This window comes from Trachinotus anak, unplaced genomic scaffold (genome assembly GCF_046630095.1).
Source record: "Trachinotus anak isolate AG129_WGS33_773 ecotype Australia unplaced genomic scaffold, CSIRO_AGI_Tana_v1 ptg000010l, whole genome shotgun sequence".
NCBI lineage: Eukaryota > Metazoa > Chordata > Actinopteri > Carangiformes > Carangidae > Trachinotus > Trachinotus anak.
In genome coordinates, this window is record NW_027273861.1 from 16,625,326 (window position 1) to 16,646,415 (window position 21,090).

Here is a 21,090-nt window from a genome sequence, read left to right on the forward strand (position 1 = left end):
GACAAGCTGCTGACCCCCGTGTCCAGGTCAAATTTCTCCAGGACGGGGGCCACTTCCTGGCCAAAAACAAACTACCCAATGAGAAATGAAAACCATTACAACTGTGTTGCATTATCAGCACTCAGGGCTTGTTCCCCCTGGGACTTATTTACTTATCAGCCTCCTCAGTAAGATAAATGTTACACATAAACTATAATGGCTCCAACTGACAAGCTAGTGGTGTAACAAGATGGGTTCGGTTTGTGCTCAGCTACCTGTTTTTCAGAGGAACTCAGTCACTGCCGACTGATTAATGGTTATTGTCTCCGTTTTGTGTGTATTTCAAAGCATAAACTCAAAGCATCTCTAGAAATGATTTAGAAAGGGAACTACCATTTTATGGTTTTATGGCAACAATCAAGCTCAAATGGATCCTAACAAATATGAAAATGAGGAGGTACCTGTGAGATGATTTACTACAAAGCTCACAATGAAAAACTGAGATTTAAACAATGTGCGGTAGTTTATGAGCAATATATACGTATCTGGCAAGAACAAATAGCTTTCTCTTTTCTGGCATAGTTAAGACTAATGATGGTCACCAATTGATTTAACAGCAGAGCACTGTCTGACACAAATGTAAACACACGCATGACTTTAACAGATGATTTCCCCAGGAATGGTTTGTTTAGGGGCCTAATGTATCAGAGCTACGTCAACAGCTAGTTTCACATGTCAGCAGCATTGTGTATTTAAACCTTTTTACACTTGATGCCAAAGAGTGATAAACTAGGCTTTAATTACTGTAGTCTTTATTCTAAATGTCAAAACAATGAAGATACACGGAGCATTGCGCAATTGGAAGACTAGGCCCAGCGCAGTGTAGTATTTAGTGATGGCAGTAACAAGTAGTAAGAGTGAGTTGTTTTTTTTTATATGGAATACATTTTTCAGTCTTAAGGGTTGGTTTCACCTTAATTATCATTTATTTCAGACAATCTTTGTACTCTTCATACGAATTCAACCATCTACTCTCATTTCTTCATTTCCACAGTTTATGAATTGGTTTGCAGCAAAATACTTTCACAGTGGAATTACAGTAATGACCTGGCCTGCCGGTCAACACGGAGGAGGTGAAAGCAATTTTACACTTGGCCCACAGAGACCGTGATTCTAATTTGAATAGTCCTGAGTCTCTTGTTTTTATTGTTTGGGTCATTTATTTCAAAAAGCACGAGGGGGATTGGTGGACGCCTGAGCAGAGAGAGGAGAAAATTATGACAAGTATGGGCCTTATTAATTTATTGTGTCTTAATTAAAAGAAATTCTCCTTTCATTTGTTGGAGACTCTAATGTGCGAAATAAGAGTTGTGAGGAAAAGTAAATGACTGGAGATTATTTGAAGATTATTCTGAATGTTAGGATTAATGTTAAAAACATCTGAAGTAATACTAAATCATTCACAGACAGGTCTGAATAACTGCAGTGCTAATATGACAGGTACCGCTCCTAAACAGAGTTTGAAGCCACAGTGGAACAGCAGATCGTTTTAACTTCAGTAACGTGACAGATTTATCAGTAAAACTGAATATGTGGGCGTGGCAAGAGTACAAGAGGGATTTCAATCAAATCGGAATGATTTGAAATTGATGGCTCAAAATACACGCCTGTGTATTTGATTTTGCGCGGCTAGTTCCTACGACCAAGCACCCTGCGGTCAAGGACAGTTTTATATGATGAGTGAGGTTAGCTGCTCACCCCAGATCACTTCTGATTGGATAAATAAATTTAAACACCCCTGTGTTCAAGAGGGAGTGAGTCACACAAAATATTTTATCATTTTGCAGGAAAAGAACAGAAAAAGATTTTTACATTTATTCAAAAACACTTTTTAAAAAAACTTTCATCTGACAGAAATGAAAAATTAAGTGAGCAATTAACACAAAGATACAGTCTTCAGTCCATCACGTTTACTTCTACAGATTGCCACTGGTTTGAGCATCTACATGATGCAGGACATCGGCTACACATTCACATGTTTCTATAAAAACATATCAATTTTACAAAGCAAGTCTCAAAAGCTGATGTTGATGTTAACTATGTTTTGCCTCTCCTCAAAGCTGCACAAAATTTTCATATAAAAGGTTGATCATATTTCTACGTGTAATGAGAAATGTGTCACTTGCAGTGAGAAACCCACAGATTATCGTCACCCAACTGTGCTGTTTAGTGTTTTCACTTCATGTTTTACAGCTAGCAGTTTTACTGTTTTGGCTCACTCTCTCATCAACCTCATTTCCAGTCAGAGTAGACAGCTGTTTTGAGCAAAAATGTTTTCAATCATTGACTGTGTTTTATCTGCCTGGCACCAAACACTACATAAACAACACTGGCAACTAGCTAAAGAACAAAGCGCAGCATTTAGCAGCTAAAGAGTCAGAAATTTCCCTCAGCAGTTAGTGAAGACCGAATCAAAGCTGAAAGAGAGTGAGGAGGACTTAAGATTCGCCAGGTGGCCAAAGGCACCTTAAATGCTCCATATCTGCTGGAGGTGTAAATACACAACCATTTGCTAAAATATTTACCATACCAACTTTATAAAGGTGATATATGACAGGATTGTGTTTACAGCTTTTTACACTTGCCAAATTAATCTTTTAATGGAGGTTTAAAAAAATGACAAGCTACACTGAAGGCGATCTAGTATTTAACTGATGTTAAAGAGGCATCGAGAAATACTACAACAGCACCGAAAAAAAATTGAACACGCAGGTTTCCAGCACTGGGGATGAAATCTATTAAAAATGGTTTGTTTGTGGAGCATGTCTTCTACAACTCCAGGCAGTGCAAACACAAAGCACTTCCTTGCTCATATGCAAACATTTCATGCAGAACAGATGGGTCTGAATCTAAAGGTCATGTTGTCATATCACAAATGGACTTATGATGCAGACATATGTGGCAGCTTTTTAGAGCTTATGAGTCATGTAGTCTGGGGTGGCAGCTAAACGTTAGCCTTGCTTGTAATCCACAGTGCTCAGCCTCCTTCGGGAGGCACTACAAACAGTACCTTGTCTGAGCACATAAGCACTAACCCTGGCCGCACACGAAGCTTGTTAACTGTACTCTTAAGGACGGCTGATCCACGCTGCAGTAATTCAGAGAGGAAATCTATGCTGAATGAAATCTAATCTCATGCTCTGCCACAATTTTGAGCTTTATTGCAAATTCTAGAGTAAACACTTTCACACCTTTAATACTCTAGAACAGTCAGCAGGTACAGAGATTAAAATTGATATCCCGTGCTTGGTTGTCATGTTTGATCAACATTTACCGACTGTAAACCATTTTACCCCTAGAAGGTAGTTTCAATCAACTACTATTTGATAGCATATTCTCGGGAGCTCGTGACTTATACTATTTCCAAGACTCAGTTCTCACTTTCTGGAACAGAAAACGAGCCTGATGGTCTTTGCAATATGTTAAATGGTTGGATTTACAATAAATGAGGTCCTCCATCCAAAAATACTGAACCTGTTACTAACTCCAAACACCAGCATCTTTCTGCCCAACTTCTTCCTGTGTAGCCACAATTCAGGATTTAATCATAAGCTACAAATATTATCCTAAATCCCTTTCACAAGATCATCCTGCAATCTGCAATGGAAAAATGCAAAGACCTACTTTTATGATAAATTCAGTGGTAATCCTAGCACATTGTGATGTATTGGATTATAGCATCAGGCATTCAGCAAAACAGAAATTTTTTGAATTATTTCTTGTAGTTTAAGAATATATAAACCCAACTCTACAATACACCTCATGGAATTAGAATAAGCATGATATTTCTTTTTAAGTAAACACAACATGAAGTCACATTAGCAATAGAGCAAGGGTAATTAATTTTAATAATTCATTTCAATTTTTCTTTCTTTTTTTTATTGTCGAATGGTCACTAAGTTTAGCAGCTGAGTAAGAATGTTGAAAAAAGATAAATAAAAAGTGGAAATGTCTTTTTTTTTAAGACACTGACACCTGAGACAACTCCATTCACTGAGGAAGACCGTGAGATGCAACTGAACGTTTCTAAAAAGCCAGCAAGGAGACCTTTGGGATTATGTCATCACACATGACACACTTACTGAGAATCAGCAGTGTCAACACTGATGCTGTTTTTAACCACCTTTAACATGACTGTGCACATGCTTTACCATTTATCTGTATTCTAAATGCTGTATTTAACTGAATTCTGTTTTTGCTCTTTATCTGTATTGTATCTGTTTCTATTACGATGTAGTATGTTTCTAACATTACATATACTGTATTCTTATTATTCTTGGATGGCTCAAAACATCAGGCAAAGGGTAGATGAAAATCAGCCTTTTGACTGTAAATGTACTCAGGTACATTTACATTTATTTAAATGTTGATTAATGTGCATTGACCCTTTTTAGGTAAATACATGAATAAAAAGAAAAAGAAAAAAAAACAGACAATTTATGGTTCGTCTCAACATAACTATTTCCTCAAAATGACTGATAGAGCAGTAATGGTTGATTAGAGCTCTCCTTTTCATGGGAGGATATTAATGTATCCCATAATTTGTGTTTCCACAGAGCAGGTGTGAAGCGTCACTCTGCCTTATGGAGCTGCTGTTATAAAAGAACTGCATTAGTCTGGATTTCTGAGAGAGAGGCACAGGGGCTCAGTGACACTGTCACGCACAAGAAGAAGGTTCACGTGTTTGTCCCTGTGTTTTTGTGCATTTCCTCCGGGTGCTCCACTTTCCTCCTACAATCCAAAGAGATGCAGCTCAGGTTGACTGGAGACTTTAAATTGCCTGTAGGTGTGAATGTGAATCTGTCTGCCTGTCTGAGCGTTAGCCCTGTGATAGACTGGCAGGTGCTTCACCCTTGCCTTTCACCCAGGGTGTGCTGGGAAGGGTTTCAGCCTCGCATGACCCTAAAATGGGAATAAATGGATACAGGAAATGGATGGTTGAGCTTTAATGGAGAATTTTAATGCCCCAAGATGGTGTAATTCGTGTTTCATAGGCTGTCAAACCTGACAAGAAAACAAGTCATGAAATGACACTCTGCAGGTTAGGGGCACAGAGTTTGGTCAAAACATGAAGAAACTGGTACCAAAATACCAGTGAGTTAAATACTACAAATCAAACAAAATGTAAGTATTAAATTGAAAGGAAAACTATGTTAGCAATCCTCAATATCATATTTGTGACTTACCTCCCTCCACAAAAAGTATGCATTTATAAAACATTATTTATTACACAGCTATTAACTAAAAAGAAATTACTGTTTTGTGCACTCCAAGGTGTCAGCACGCTTTTCACGACATCATCATAGAGGCTTTACAACATTTTTTTTTTTTTTTTTTACTAATAACGAGTAACAGATGTGGGGATGCCGTGCACCTACAAACACCAAAACTGTGCCTTAGCAGCAGCTACACCAACAAAGCAAAAAGGAAAATACCTTGTTACTGGATTGACTAATCATAAAAAGTTGAAACTTTTTCACCAAAAGTTTTCAACTTTCTGCTCTCAAGAATAATGTGGAATAAAGGCTTTTGAAGGAATTTCTGAGCCTCCTGAATTCTTGTTTTTCATTATAATTGATAGTACGCATATTCCTCAAGTACATGTTTCATATTATTTGGTTTGTTAATTTATGCTGATTAACTGTTTTTTTTTTTTTGTAATTATGCTCATGTAATTACAACATAAATCTTTGGTGTGTGAATTCCTGGCACAAGACTTTCATTTGAATACTGATTCAGTGGCAAAGATGACACATTAAAAACCAGATGAATAATGTCTTTCAATTTAAGCAAATATATTTTAATGTTAAATGTTGCTCATGGGCAACAGAGGTTACTGAAAAATGAGGGGTTGAAAAGAGGGCTCACCCTCCCTTTAACTACCTATGATCAGGAGCTCAGATGGTCATTTTTAAGAACAAGGGTAAAAGGTCCCAGCAGGGGTCTCTCTGAGCAAGAAACCATCTGCAGGTCTATCAAAAAAAAATGGCTATAAGAGGTCTGTTGTGGTGGGCTCATCTACATTCCCCTGACACTGTGCAGGATCCCTGGAGGACTGGACAGGACATAAGAAGCCATAAATGATTTTCTTAGCACCGCAGGTCTTTACTGTGTTCAAGGAAATGACCAGAGTGTCTGAGATAAAAGCAAACGTGTTTTAGAGCCCCGAGAGTCAGGATAACGTGAATGACAATGTAAAGGTTGTGGATAGAAGGAGCAGGGGAGGGAAACACAATGAGGAGGTGAATGGAAGTCATTGTGGCTCTCATGTGCAGATATTATCAAGTATGAATTATTTTTTCTTTGATACTTCTTAGACTGCAAGGCTAGATTAAAAGACTGCTTGAAGAAAAGTTTTGATCTACGCCATACCTTTCTCGATTGAAAAATGACAAAACTACTTTTTGTAATCTCGCTGTTCATTATTAACACAGGTCACAGACCCATTACTTCTCAAGGTATTGACAAAACCTGCCTCTCTCTGCCACCCCCTCTCTAACCCAACAAACCTAAATTGGAGAATCGTTGAACAAACTTTTGCATGTAATCATGCACATATTTTATTCATGTAATGATATGCAATAATAGCTAAATCTTTCTGTGTCAGCAGTTCCTGCATGAGCGACCCAAACGCAGCATCCTGTAACTGAATAGATAAACAGTTTTTGCCAATAGACACCAGGGTGAGCCTCTAAATTTAGGACACGAAGAAATGCATATTCCTCTTAAGTTAAACACACTGTGCATTTTGTCCAACTTAATTGCACAGAATGTTGTGCCCTACTTATATCTGCACACTTGAGTTTCCCTAGTATGGGAGCGAACAGGCAGTAAAAATAAATTTCAGACTCTCCTCCTTGACAGACAACTTATCTAACTTTGAAAGCAGTAGCTCCAAGATGGCTAAGCTGCTCCAAAAAAAAAGTGAAAACTGTCAAGTATGACTTGTGTGTGGTGAGGAACGAGCTGGAAACTGAATCGCACTGCAAGAAAAATATTTCACATCCACTGTATCGTATTCTAATAAACCACATTCTCCACCAGTGGGGGGATTATGACTGTCCATTTGTCTTGGCTGGGCCACCACTGTTAGGGAGATACTCTCTCTCTGTGTCTGCACCATGCAAAGTTAAAAGCGACGCTGGCGACTGCTGCAAGTCATTTGTCTCTGGTAACACTGGTTCGTAGGAAGCCAGGACCTCTGGTGTAGTGGATGATACATTATTGCTATCACTTGCCCTTGTTTAATTACATCCACGTATGGGGTCTGGTATCATATCCTTCAAAGCTTAGCCATCATGGGAAACTTTAACCAAAGTCTGCGTTATTGTGTCATATAATCCTGTGTTTGACAGAATATGTGAAAGAATATTTCAGCAATAACTTAAGAAACAGTATGGCATCTCGACAGCCGATCCATTAATACGGTTTATCACACACAGAATATAAAATGAATTCTTTGGCCTTTTCCCGGACTTCAAATGAATAATGAACACCACATTTAGATCTTTCCCTGGAAAGCCTTTGAAAAGCAGCTTTTTAAATTTTTTTTTGAGTGACTGATTTTGATTTGAGCCCAGTGGTGTTGTTTATTTATCACATCATTTAATCTCTTCACCATTGTTCTGTTAATCACATCCAGTAAACCTTCATCTCTGCAGGACACATGCTGTGCATAAATGTATGTTCTGCATTAAACATAACCCAACATGTGTTACAAACGTTCAGGGCTATATATATAAAAACAGAATATTCAATCAAATACATGCGTATTCTGTGTATCTGTATATTCTTATTAGCTGTGTGCTTTGAAAAGACCTTCAGTTTATTGATGCTTGATCTTATCCAACTTTAAAATATATATAGCCTATAAAGACTGGAATTATTTGTATATATGTATATACAAATGTATATTTTATATGTGAAAGAAAGTTGTAATTACTACATCATTAACAATGTAATTTATCTAGTATTGACTCATTCACTGATAAAGTCAAGCTACCAACATGACCTGTGCAGTGGCTAACATTAATCAAAGTGGTTAAAAGTTGGCACCATCGGGGTGTTTGAATGAGACTATTTCATTTGAAATGTTCAGGTTTCTACTGCATGTTATAAAAATCCCATTCAATATTTTTAGTTTTCCTTTCAATATTAGCAATTATTTAATTCTTTCAATTATTTAATTTAATTCAATTGGCAGCAGGCTGCAAATACCATATAAATGTGATTTTACCGCGGTGGCCCCACAAGTTCAAAAAAATCTCATAAAGGTGTAGACAAATTCACTGACACAAATATATGTACGTTCAAACTCATTTTGCTAAATTTGTGGAAATTTGTGGAAGAGAAACAGTCGTGTTTGTGCTTATTTTCACCCCTGTAACCAATCAAAAACATACTTACACTAAAATAAGCTCTGCATGAAGGCTGATACATGTCGCTTCATAAATGTGATGGCACTTAAAATACAATCCTGGTGTTAATTTGCGACCTATGTATAGTAGACACAATGTTACATTCATAAGCCACATATCGGTGCGACATGGCAACACTCAGGGGAACAGTTGTTGTGTGAACGTGGGCTTCTCTGTAGTTTACATAATGTAAAACTAAGCAATCCAAGTGACTCCCTCAGTTAACACACCGCTTGGATATGTTAGGAGGGTCGGGCTCTTGTCCTGCAAATGTTTCCTTTTATTCATATTGGTCATTTTTCAGTTGTAAGCATTCCACATGCAATAAGATCCTTGTGTATTCATACAAGAGTGGACTCCTCTACATTCAGCAGCTGCAATCATAAGTCTAGGCTTTTTTCTTTCTTTCCCCGTGTTGATGAATTGAATAAGGAAATCCCTCTGTGTCTCCCCGAGGAGGATATTTCTCTGAGCAGCAAAAATGCAACAAAATCCACAATGAAAAGTAAACCGGCTCCGTCTTGACTGATACTCTCACTAATCTCTGCCTGAGAGTGAGATAGATCTACATTTTGAGTTTGCCACCAAACTCAATTGCTCCCTGGATGACTAATGTGTTGCTGGGACAGAAGCTTTGCAATGTGTGGTGAGATCTCCCAGGGCCTTTGTGGCTCTCACATGCTGGACATCCCCATTGAGACAGTAAAGAATAGGTGGTCACTAGGTATGGACACAATGAAACAGAACTCAGGGACTGGAACAATTGCTTGGGCTGTCAGACGGTGACAGAAACTGTAATTAATGATATTTTCTATTTTCACAGAGGAGAATGAGCATCTGACAGAAGCATTATTAATGAGCGCAGCCTTGTTGGAGGGAATAATGGCAGTTTATTAGCAGCAAGACAGATTTAACAGATCTCTCTCAAACAAAGGGTTTGGACACATTGAAAAATGGGAACAATCTGCCCTAAAGATCCAATGGGAGAAAATGTTCAATACAACAAAAATGTTTGTATTGTGATCATATTCTTTTTTTCCCTCGATACCATCTGTTAGGCAAGTCGCTAATAAAAGAAGTCTGTTTTTTTTTTCGGAATCTTATCTCTTGAAAAGAAAAGATGTTGATAGCGAAATAGTATCAAGCTCGAGGTTTCTTTTACCATCCCTGTGGTAATTAATCTACACACACTATTGCCTGACAGGTACATAGATGGATATTCTTAGCTTTAGATACACAAACATACATGACTTTTCAGCACAAACGTGATTTATTTAAGAATTCTAATGAGAATTGCTTCATGGACAGCATGGCTATATCAAAGGTTTAAGATGGTAGAGTAAAAAATACATCACTTTGGATTACTAAACCAAACAGACATCCACTGTACTGTTTATCAAAGCAGTGTGTATTTTATGAAAAAAAAAAAACATTTCCCAACCTTCATACAAATAAATGTGTTGAATAAGGTCATTTTTTTTGTTTTAGATAGAGGTTATTTTATTTAATAAACGACAAGGACAATAGTTTGCCGTCACCAATCCAACCAATCATGCTGAGAAACTATGTGATTACCCTGAAATTATCCCATTATTCCTTACAATATCTTATGGATTTAGGCAGGGAATAACCATTCTTGAAGTAATGCTGATAATGGCAATATCACCGCTGGGTGAAAAAGATTTATGAAACGTATTCCGGCAGTGTTTCAACAGATACTCCTCTGCTTCATTCATTTCTCTGGACTGAAATATGTCTTCGATGTGACACTACAGGCATATGTCATTGAATAGATGTATTAGATGACTTCCAGAAATGAAATGCTAACCCCCCCCCCCCCGAACCTATTTTCAGTTCATGTAATTGATTCTCATCCAGCAAGTTTGACTGTATTATGTTTGTTTGAAAAGTTAAAAGAATTCAGCTAATTTCTCCCCAACCAGGCAATACTTAACCAGATTAGAGTGGCCACTTCAAGCTTTGTTGATGCATCCAAGTGAGGCAGGGCAGCCCAGCTGCAAAAGCTGATCAAAAGAGAGAGGGGGAATGTGATATTAGCATCAAGTGCTTCAGTGAGTGACTCAGACAAAAACATTGAAAAAAACATCATTATTAGACACTTCCTTTACCCATGTTTGGAAGTGAATATATCTGTTTGTCAAGCAGCTGTGTGCATCCATACATGGCATTGATTCGTACTTTAACCAGCATTATAAGGCGATTCCTTTTTTTCCCTTTTGCATCCCGTTATTGGTAATATGCTAATGACATCCGCTGTGATTAGTGATTTTCTTCTAATCTTTATTCCACGGTGGCCTGAGCAATCACAGAGGTAGAGCTTCAAGATTTACAGCAGCGAGCTTCTTCTGACTGCTCTTCCCGTCTGCCCTGACTTGATTTAATTTGAATAATAACTAAAAATTTTGATTCAAAGGCCACTTTAGTGCACTACTGTGCATTAGCAGATTCAGGAAACACACTCACAAGAATGTAAGAAAGCCTTTTTTTCTGCCATGACCTAACCTGTTTTGGGTAAAAGATGTTTAAAGAAGGAAGCTCCTGATTCATCACTAATGCTTGAAATGGTAATGTCTTGCATCTGAATGTGGTAAGCTTGATTTCTTTCCTTTTTTTTCTTTTTTTCTTTTCTGCAGAATTTATTGGTTTTTCTCTTAATTTTATCACAAAATGAACTGATCCATTTCACATCCGACATTGAACAGGAAGCTTACACTTGTCAACGAAAACCTATACAACCTAGTATATCTCATTTCAAATCTTTAGTTAATGAAACCAATGACAGAAATGACCTGTACAACATTTGGTGAAAGGTGACTGAACGTGTCTGCTGCTTTTGTGCTACAGCCCTTGTAGAGATTATATAAAAGTCTATTGTATCCCCCGGGGAGTGTGGGGGCTGTCCAAATAACTGTGTGGTCTCACACTTTTTCCAAGCATTTGAACTGGAGTCTATCCAGAATACAGGCAAATGGATTATTTGATTTTTTCCAGTTAACTTTCAGCATTAAAGGAAAAAACAAAGGGTTACACAAACTGTACCGGCAGCAAGTCAATTTAACTTCCTGCTTAGAACATTTACTAAGACATCATTACAAAGTTAAGGACCCCCCACCCCCCGTGCAACGTATTTAAGGAAGGTTTGTCATTTAAGTGGTAGCTGAAATACTTTCATAAGTTTCTGTTGAAGTCTGCGCACTATAAAGTGCCTTTGACTGGAGACACTACAGGGTGCAGTTACTGGTGCGAGTTTGCATTAAAGTGCACCTGGAAGCCCTCCCTAATTGGCAGCCATCTCATTTGGCTTTGATACCGCACCCCATCATCTGCATGAGCAGAACAGGCCATTGTCTATTGAGGAAGTACAGGTGAGTAACTGGCTTCTCGCCAAAGGCAGCGCAGACAGTGCTCAGGAGAAAGCAGAAGTTCAACATGAAGCCATAAAGCTACTCCAAAATAGTGTCAATTACAGCATATATTCATAATATAGTGTACACCCCTGTAATGTTTTACCGTAGCGTGCAAGGAAGTGTATTATATAAAGTGGTAATGTGGGCAGTAAAACCTGAGTTTAGACAGCAAGATCCAAGGACCTTCTAATTAAGAGCGCCATCTCAGGGACAGCATGGGGAGTGATCTAATGGTGAGTGGCCATGCATGTTTTTACCTGGAGTGTGCTTTATCTACCAATGCCTCGCAGCAGGACCTTAGACCGACCTGTCTACGGCTTTACTAATGAGATATAGACTGAAACACGCAGCCACTAGGAGCTAGTCAAGCACCATTACAACTTGAGCGAAACAAATGGGAAAAACGTTTCTGCTAGGTTGTACAAACAGCATCACCGGTATGAGGTATCACAGAACAATCCTGGCTTTGGATACAGGCACGCTGCTCCAGAAGGTGTAGCAATAGCATTTACACCACCTGCAGAAGTGAAAAAGACCTCCTGCGTCTTCCTGTGATGGGGTGAAAAGAAGCATTCATGCTATTACTGTAGTGCAGGCTTCATCCTCTCCTTAGGAGTCAACCACAACCCATCTCAGAGACATGAGGTGCTAATTACAAAAGAATGAACTTGAACTTGGACACACACACACACACACACACACACACGCAGAAGATAACAATGGCATGCAAGCCCAAGATCTCAGGTGTCATTTTGAATTTTTTTTGTACTTGAGAAGATTTTTTTATTTTTGACTTTGTGCTCAATCCATACTGCTGCCCTCATAACCACACATTTTGTTTCTGTAAATCTGTACAGTTCTGTGCGGATGTGTAGCTGCGAGCAGTGATTAATTATCTGAGTTTGCCGCAGTCAGCATCCGGGCTACACAGTGTATAAAAAGCAAAGTCCAAAACACTGAGAAAAGAATCCATGCTGAGGGGACACGACAGACCCATGGCCCTCCTGACTGACCTCCTGGGGAAAATTGCAGTGAAATGGAGGAGTTCAGGCCGGTCGCTTTCAAAATTTAATAGAATTATTTTTAGTCCACTGAAGAAGTAATGAAAAAAAAAAAACATATTTAAAGGGTAACTCCTATTCAGTACAAAACCCCTTTACCCTATTGCCTTGCTCTGAAATCCTTTTCAAATTTTTGCAGTCCTTTAAATAAACATTCCTGCGTTACAAGTTTTGCACAGGTTAACATTTTCAGACATTTGTGCAATAATGTACTGGTGTGCCATAACTCTTCTGAGGGTTGAAAAATGGATTTAGTTAAGTGCAGGAAGTATTATGTTTAGCTCAGGGCAAAGTGTTCTGTTGAGTTATAGCAGCTGATTACCCACAGCTCTGGTCCGGGGACTACATGGGGTATTTGTTTACACCAAAGGAAATGAAACTATTTCCATTTAACTGCCCTGATTATTGGCCTCCTTTGCTTCATTCCTCAATACATGTGATATGTTTCCTACTGTTACAATGGGTATCTCTGCTTTGACCACAGCAGATTGAAAAAAAAAAAAAATCCTCTAAGTGAGGAAATAAAAAAGTTGTGCATTACATGAAGCATTGAGGAAGAATCCTGTTTCCCATTATGTCTTCATAACTGACTGAGTTTTTATGCAGAGGTGCTGATGCAATTAGCTGCTCTCCTCCTAAATGTGTGCCAGATCATGCTTGAGTTTCAAAGAGTCAAAGAAACCCTATCTTGCCTCAATTTCAGGGGACCTGTGCTTAATTTGGCCTCCTTTATCTAATAGAGTTCTTCTTTTTCTAACGCCACATGGTTTGCTTTCGGCTGAATCCAAATAATAGACCTCAATGGTCCGCCACAAGAGACAAAAGACTGATGCTTTATCTGTGATATCGCCACATTTTTATCTCTAACTAACAAGTTTAACCTTAAGAGTCCCCACTGCTGCTAAGACCATTATCGATGTTTCAGTTGTGAATATAATAAAAGCATCCTTATTGAACACTGAGATCAAAATGCAGAAATAGAAATCTGGCCTTTGTTTTCAAAAACAGCTGAGTGTTAGGCAGAGCTTCTAAAATGAACACTGAAAACACATATTTTACCCACATTTATCTCCATCACTTGACAACAGCACTGACAAAAGCTCCACATCTTGATTTTCGAGCGTGCATATATTCCTCCTACTACAGTGTCAGCATAATCCCTGCCAGGAGTGAGTGCTGCATAGGACTGCAAGAAAAGCAAAGAGGGAAGGGGAGGTGGGGGAGGTGGGGGACTGCTGAAGAAAACGATGAGGTTGATCCCTAGTAAGCTGGCCCATGGCCTCAACCCTCTAGCATTTATCTGAGCAACAGTGGTTGTGAATCCATCACAAATTGCTGAGATGAAGGGACACCCCCGCTGTCCCTGATTCTACTGCCCCCTAGAGGAAACAACACGGCAGGCAAATGTAATAAATGCATTTGGATGCATCATTAGATTCTACGTTCCAAGGTGGTTGTACATATCACTCATTTTTATGAGTCTCTTCTAAAGCAGATCTAGTTTAACTACAAGTGAAATGCTCTCCTCTACTTTGCTTCTCCGACTTTACAACACAGAGTATACAACACAAATCAATATGCAGGCGTAGGCTATTCAGAGTAAATGGACTCTGTGCCTTTGATTTACACACACAAAGCATGGTTAACAAAAAAAAAAAAAAGGGGCAAAGAGAGAGAGATTCCTCAAAAATCATTTGTTCTGTGCTGACATTGTTCCTGCTCCAGCGTTACAGCTTTGGAAGAAAAATCTACAATCTCTTGTCTCCACAGTATTAAATTGTTACCCACCCATTACACTAAGCACAGATGCCCCATCCAATCGGCAGCTGGTGTGCTGTATATTTCCGTTAATATTTCACATTAGCCTGTGGCGCTACATAATACCAGATGATTGCTTGTCTGTTATGGTATATGATGAGAAGTGTTCAGGGCTGCTAATGTGAGACGTCTCTGTTTACCACTTTGATGGATGGCCTCCCTGATAGGACCTGAGTTACGTTCAGGGGTGTCACAGGAAAAAGATGACAGATGGGCCCAGCTGTTGAAGATATCGACACTTTGACCAGACCATGAAGACATTAATCACAGCGCGGCAAACCAGCACTGAGGGAGAACGGGTGACTTCTCTTATTAAGACACGCGTTGAGACGGGGGGATATGCTGTATAATGGACCGTTCAGTGATCAGAAGTTATAAATATTATGGCGTAACGCAAATGAAGACAATGCTGAAAGCTGTAAAGAACTGAAGCGACCCGAAGAACTTGTAACATGATTAACTGTCACAAGAGATTAGGGGCCAGTAATGAAGATAAAGGGGGGGGGCTGTTGATGCTGTAATATAATATTAAGTGATGGCAGATATCCAGAAGTCAGTGTCAAAATGAAAAAGAGGACACTAATGGCTCTTTGGGATCTTCAAACTCAGTCACATCATGTCGTCATGCTGATAAGACACAAGTGCTAGACTCTGAGAATGCATATTGCTGTGTTGTTTCCATGTGGTACATAGTGATTAAATATTTATCAACGCTGACAAAATCACCATAAGTTCTTTTTACCATATTTATTACTGTTCTTTCATCTGCTAAATTCTTTGATATTTCATTGATCTCTTTTATACGTACATTAACATATTGTAGTACATAGTCACATGAGCAAAGCTGTGCAAGAAAGTCCTTCTACAGTTGCAGCAACTGTCACCGTTTCCAACAGACCAGTTGCATGTTACTGGTCGCCAAGGCGCATGAGGAGAAAATAAATCAAACAAATCAACAAAAAGTGATGTGAATGACTGTAAAGTTGTCCCAGCCTGGAGTTAGGATCAACATTGTCTGAAGTACAAATGCCTGACATCAAAATGCACATAGAGAAAAAATCTGGAGTACCACTGGAGTGGTTTTCGTACACTGGTACTTTCCTATTAGTTCAAAAGTTCTTTGGTATGATACAATCCCACCTTTCTCACAGCAAGTCACCCTGTCATTATTAAGGCTATTATGATAGGCCCTTAATGTGCATAAAAGAGTGATGGAACAGACAACAGAAGTCGAGCTGACAAATTAGACTTGAAATCGTTCATTAACATAATGTCTGGAAGTTCATTAATAACGCTGTTTTTAATTATTCATGGTCTTGTTTCACTAGTTACAGCATTTTTCTCCTGCTGAGCTACACATCTCAATTGGCTGAAAAAGTTGTTTTTTTTTTTTTCTAAATGGCAGAAAGTAAGAGAAAGAGGTGAAGAAAATACAGACAAAAGAGAGCGAGAGAGAGAGAGAGAGAGAGAGAGAGAGAGAGAGAGAGAGAGAGAGAGAGAGAGAGATCACAAAACACAAAGACGGGCCATTATTTCAGCACTGCAGGGGAGACAGTTAAACACTACTTTGTTCTGTTCAATTTGACTCTGTGCAACATAACATGCAACCATCTGGGTGCAAACCAGCTTATACCTTATTTCAAGCAATTTTATGCATCTCATAAGTACGACTGTTTGACTACCCATGGTGCTGTGTATTCGCTGCACAGCTTGGTATTCTATGGAAATCCAACTACTCTTATCAAACAGTCACAGTGACCAACATTCATGAAAAAATACTTTTGTTTTGTTTCACACACACCAACTATAATACCATTTTGAACAGTACAAACTTTGAAATAACTCTGGTTGAATTTGTGCTTTGTAGTATAAGTCGAGTTTTTCCTATCATATCTCTTATAATGATTGTTACATGTAGTGAATGCAGAATTAGAATAAATAAATAAATTTAAAAAAGTATTTTGCCAACAGTTTTTTTATATTGCCATGGCGCCCTTTAATCATCCAAATCTCAATTAAACCACAGCTTCATCAAGGTCAACATTAGCACAGCAAACAGAAAGAATCCTTTTTTTCTATCTTTAGTCAATCCTTTTATATGTTATACCACATGAGACTTCAAGAGACCTCCCTTTGTTTATTATAAATATTAATATCTCTGACAAATACAATCCTATGACAACAATTTGGTTGGACATGAAATACCATGGGGTTTGGCGATTGCCCACCCTGGCATACCTGCACAGATGAAACTCATCCTATATTCTAAATGCTAAGTGGTTTTATCCAGCAGTGAGGAATGGAATAAATATCCGGATGGCTTTCCTCACTCAAATATATTCTCAAACATGGTTGCTTGCCCCGGTGCTTAGCAACATCGAAGCCGAGCAGATCAAAAAGGAAAGAGAGAGAGAGAAAAAAAAAAAGCGAGACAGAGCGAAATCCTCGCTGACAGTTGCTTTCTCCATGCTACTCCGTGTTGTAAAGATGTTACCCTCACAACTGCATTGAGACAACTGACCCACTGTTCCTGGTGTAATTAAACACACCACAGCTGAAGACACATGGCCAGAGGGGGCTTTCCCCACTTTTCCAGCACACTATCCACTGTAAAGCTATTAAGAGTCAGCGGCAAAAGCCTGTGATGGCACAAAATCTAAATTTCACAATATTTTCTTAAAATTAAAGCCTCTATGACTTAATGTACTTGTTTACCTGCTTATGTATTCAGATATGTTTGGATCCCTGTTTTTATTTGATATATTTCTTACATAAAAAAATCAGCCCATTAGCTCTTTGCTGTTTATAAAAACGTTTCAAGCATAATACACATTTCTTAGCATCTGGGACAGAGTGGCCCCCAAAAATCCTTAAATATATTAATCCCAAGTACTTCAAAAGATGTTCTCTTCGTTGCTTTTTTAGTTTTCTTTTCATAATATCAAGCATAATTACAGATTTAAAGCAGCTCATCTCACTTAAATGTCCTTTTTCTAAAGTCTAAAGAAACACTTTAGCAGCAAAGCTTACAAATTTATACCGTGAAGAGATATTTTTCAATTAACTTTTGGACCACATTTATTACAGGAAAGGCACTGTTCTGTCAGTTATCTGAAGAATTTTAAATGACTGTATCATGGCTATGTTATAGCATTGCACATATGTCGGCATCCGCAGTCAGATTCCACTGACTTGTCCTTGAACAGCAGCTGCAAATTGAGTAGCAAGAAAAGTTGAGGACAGGCTTAGCAAAAATGTCAAATGAGATGGACATTGTTGGAATCACATTTATCCATCTGTGTGATTATTTGATACATATCTACTTAAGCTTTGAAAACAGACTCTGTTATTCTTTCTACAATCTGAAAAATGTCCTCATTCTCTTTGCCAGATAATGACCAGTCTGACTTCAAAACAGTCTATCCTAATTAAAATACTGGTCCGCAGCGAAAACCACATTCCACAGGCAGCAATCTGATGGAGTGGACAGATTCACATGAAACATGCAGCATTACAGCAGAATTTGATTACTGAGGTAATCATGAGGTGTCAATCATTCAGCATACCTGAGCAGCATCCATTTTTGGTGCACATTTGTTATTTGATATTTCTGAAGTTTTGCAATATCCATTAGCAGCACGCAGTATAGCACCAAATCAGAAACATACAGTTTGTAGATAATATGAGTTTGGTTTGAATGTTAATTTTCTTCTTTTGGGAAATGACAGCAAAAGCACTGAATAATTGGGCTCCACTAAAGGGAAAAAGAGGTTTTAGTTGGCAAAAGTCAAATGAAATATTTATCAAAACATGTTTTTTTCAATGCATGGGATGACTTGAAACAGCATGGTTAAGAAAATATATTGAATAGGCTTATGTAGTCTTGCAATCTTATCTAAAAGGTGTTGAGATCATGGGTCAGACAAACAGAGGATGAATGTTCACGGTATGCGTTGGCGGTATGAGGATGACCCTTTGCAATTTTGTTGAGCTTCAACCTAAAAGACATCAAACCACAGAGAATAAACTTGCCAAATATTAATGAACACAAAGTGCATTTAGTAAGGAGGTTATTTTTTCGGTTCTGTTTGTGCCTGTTTTATGTTTATCAGGACATCTAAAAGATTATTTCACATATTTCAATGAAATCTGATGGGGAGTTTGGTCATGGGCCAAGTAACAAGTGTTTAGTTTTTGGTGGAAATCTGGACTGAATAACACCACCAATGTGGCCATTTATTAAGTACTTTGCATTTTGGCTTATAACTCTTGAGTTTTAAAGACTAAAACTGCAAAATGTGGTGGTATTTTGCCAATGTTGTGCTCTGGCAACATGATAAATGGACAAATATAACCAGAACTAAGTGGTCATGGGTCTGACTCATTAAAAATTTGGCACAACTTTTCGCAGACAGGATGTACACTAGGTACTCTCCAAAAATCCATCACCACAATCAGCCAATCAGCCAAATGTTGTAGTTTTTTATATGGCTCTGGATCCAGATGTATTTTAAACTCAAACATGTTATCAAAATAATACATATTGAGAGATGTAAGGCCTTTTGCAGACGTGTGTACTTTCTGAGTGTTAAATCATCCTTCAAAGGTAAACCTGGAGCTTTAGTATAGGCAAGGTAGAGCTGCTTGAAACTCATTGCTGTTGTCTGTACTACTTCCTGCTCATATTGCATCTGCAAACACAGTGGGAAGTTTTTCTTTCTAAGGGCTTTACATGCTCAAGCCCATCATCCCCAGCTTCACGGCAGGGCTATCAAAACAGTTTCTCGTATCAGCATTTATGGTTCTGCACAGCTTCACAGCAGACATTAAGATATTTGGAAAATAATTACAAAGTATGGCAATTTGAAAATAAAAGTACACAGCAAAAGTATGTTTTTTATGGCCTGTCCCCTCCTCTGAGTGTGTGCTGATATTAAATCCCAAAAAGAAAAAAAACCCACTGTGAGCCATTATCAACCAAACGTGATGCCAGAATTGCTTTGACCAGCACATAAAAACTGTACCTTCAATTACTCCATCTACATTCTCTCTCTCTCTCTCTCACACACACACACCCGCTGCTCAGCTCACTGAAAAAAACACTTAACAACATCAATTTATTGAATTATATAAAGAAAATAGAGGTTTCTGAAAATATAGTCAACTTTAAATATCCATTAGGTATCCTTCTTTTTTCATTTGAGAGCATTTTGAAATATAGTGGTATGGTGAGTATAAAAAATGAACATCACTGCTTGAATATGTTTTGTTGATTTTCAGTATATCAACCAGCTGTGCCTCTGTGGCAAAATCTTCCAGATGCCAGAAACTGTTACAAGGTGGGCAATACTTCAGCGTACTGTGATTAGCCCATACATCAAAGTTTGTAACTCACTCTAACAAATGTTCTTGGTAGGCATAAAAATGAAAACTGGCCAAAGAACACAGTTGGTACACATTTATGACATCTATTATAAATCAACTATATTTCCATATGTATTAACCTCTTGAAGAACTTCAGTCTGCAAACCTGATTCCAAGAGATTATAAACTACTAAGTATTTTTGTCAAAGACATTTTGAAGGAAATGTCACTTCTGTTCACTGACAGCTTTATTTCCAGGCAAGAAAGTTTACATTCTTGTACTACACAGAAAGGTTTTGGTTAGATATTGAAAAAGGAAACATGTCATGTACTGTGCTTCAAGGAAACGAAGATTTAATCTTTCCCTAAGCTTGACCGAGGGTTCTGAGTTGTGTAAAATCATAAAAACATTTAGTAATGTTCCGAAAACATTACTGACAACTGAGCATCCTTACCGTGATTAATACATTCAAGTATTGTGTAGTTAGTAGCAAACTATGATGTTAGCGTCATCACTTTATTTTAAGTGTTGCCTTCTCCCTGTGTTACCTTTTAATTACTGTGTCACTGATATGGTGATGCTGAGTTAAGTCTTATTGCTTTGAGTGATGCCTCTCGACTTTGAGATTATTACTAGAATGATGTCTCAGTTAGTTAATGAAAAATCACTGAGTGGCTGTCGGCTCTTTATCTTCACTTCTCCTCCTATTGTGCACAAAGCGCTGGACTTTTCCACCACCATCATCTGCAGTCAGGTTTAGGCAGCAATCCCATTTTGGTTAAGGTTAGGAAAAACTGTGGTTTTGATTAAATGTTAATAAACATGCCACATCTCTAAACTTAACCACAAAAAAAGTTAAATAATGAAATGAAAAAAATGGAATACACTGTCACTGAACATGTTACCAATACATTAAACATTTCAAATTATGTTGACATTTCCTCATCATGTTACTATAAACT

General features: G+C 38.1%; 1 long non-coding RNA gene across 8 annotated transcripts in view; it reads right to left on the reverse strand.

The window, feature by feature from the left end:
• The window catches only part of LOC139627230 (uncharacterized), a 104,786-nt gene that overhangs the window by 20,503 nt on the left and 63,193 nt on the right, over positions 1 to 21,090 (reverse strand). The window contains exon 5 of one of the 8 annotated variants that reach the window (XR_011692533.1): positions 9,206 to 10,480. The exons of 6 other annotated variants lie outside the window; for them this stretch is intronic. This is a non-coding gene — a long non-coding RNA (uncharacterized lncRNA). Of the gene's footprint in view, positions 1 to 9,205; positions 10,481 to 21,090 lie in introns of those variants that run through there. One more of the 8 variants, XR_011692526.1, reaches the window with a different exon arrangement.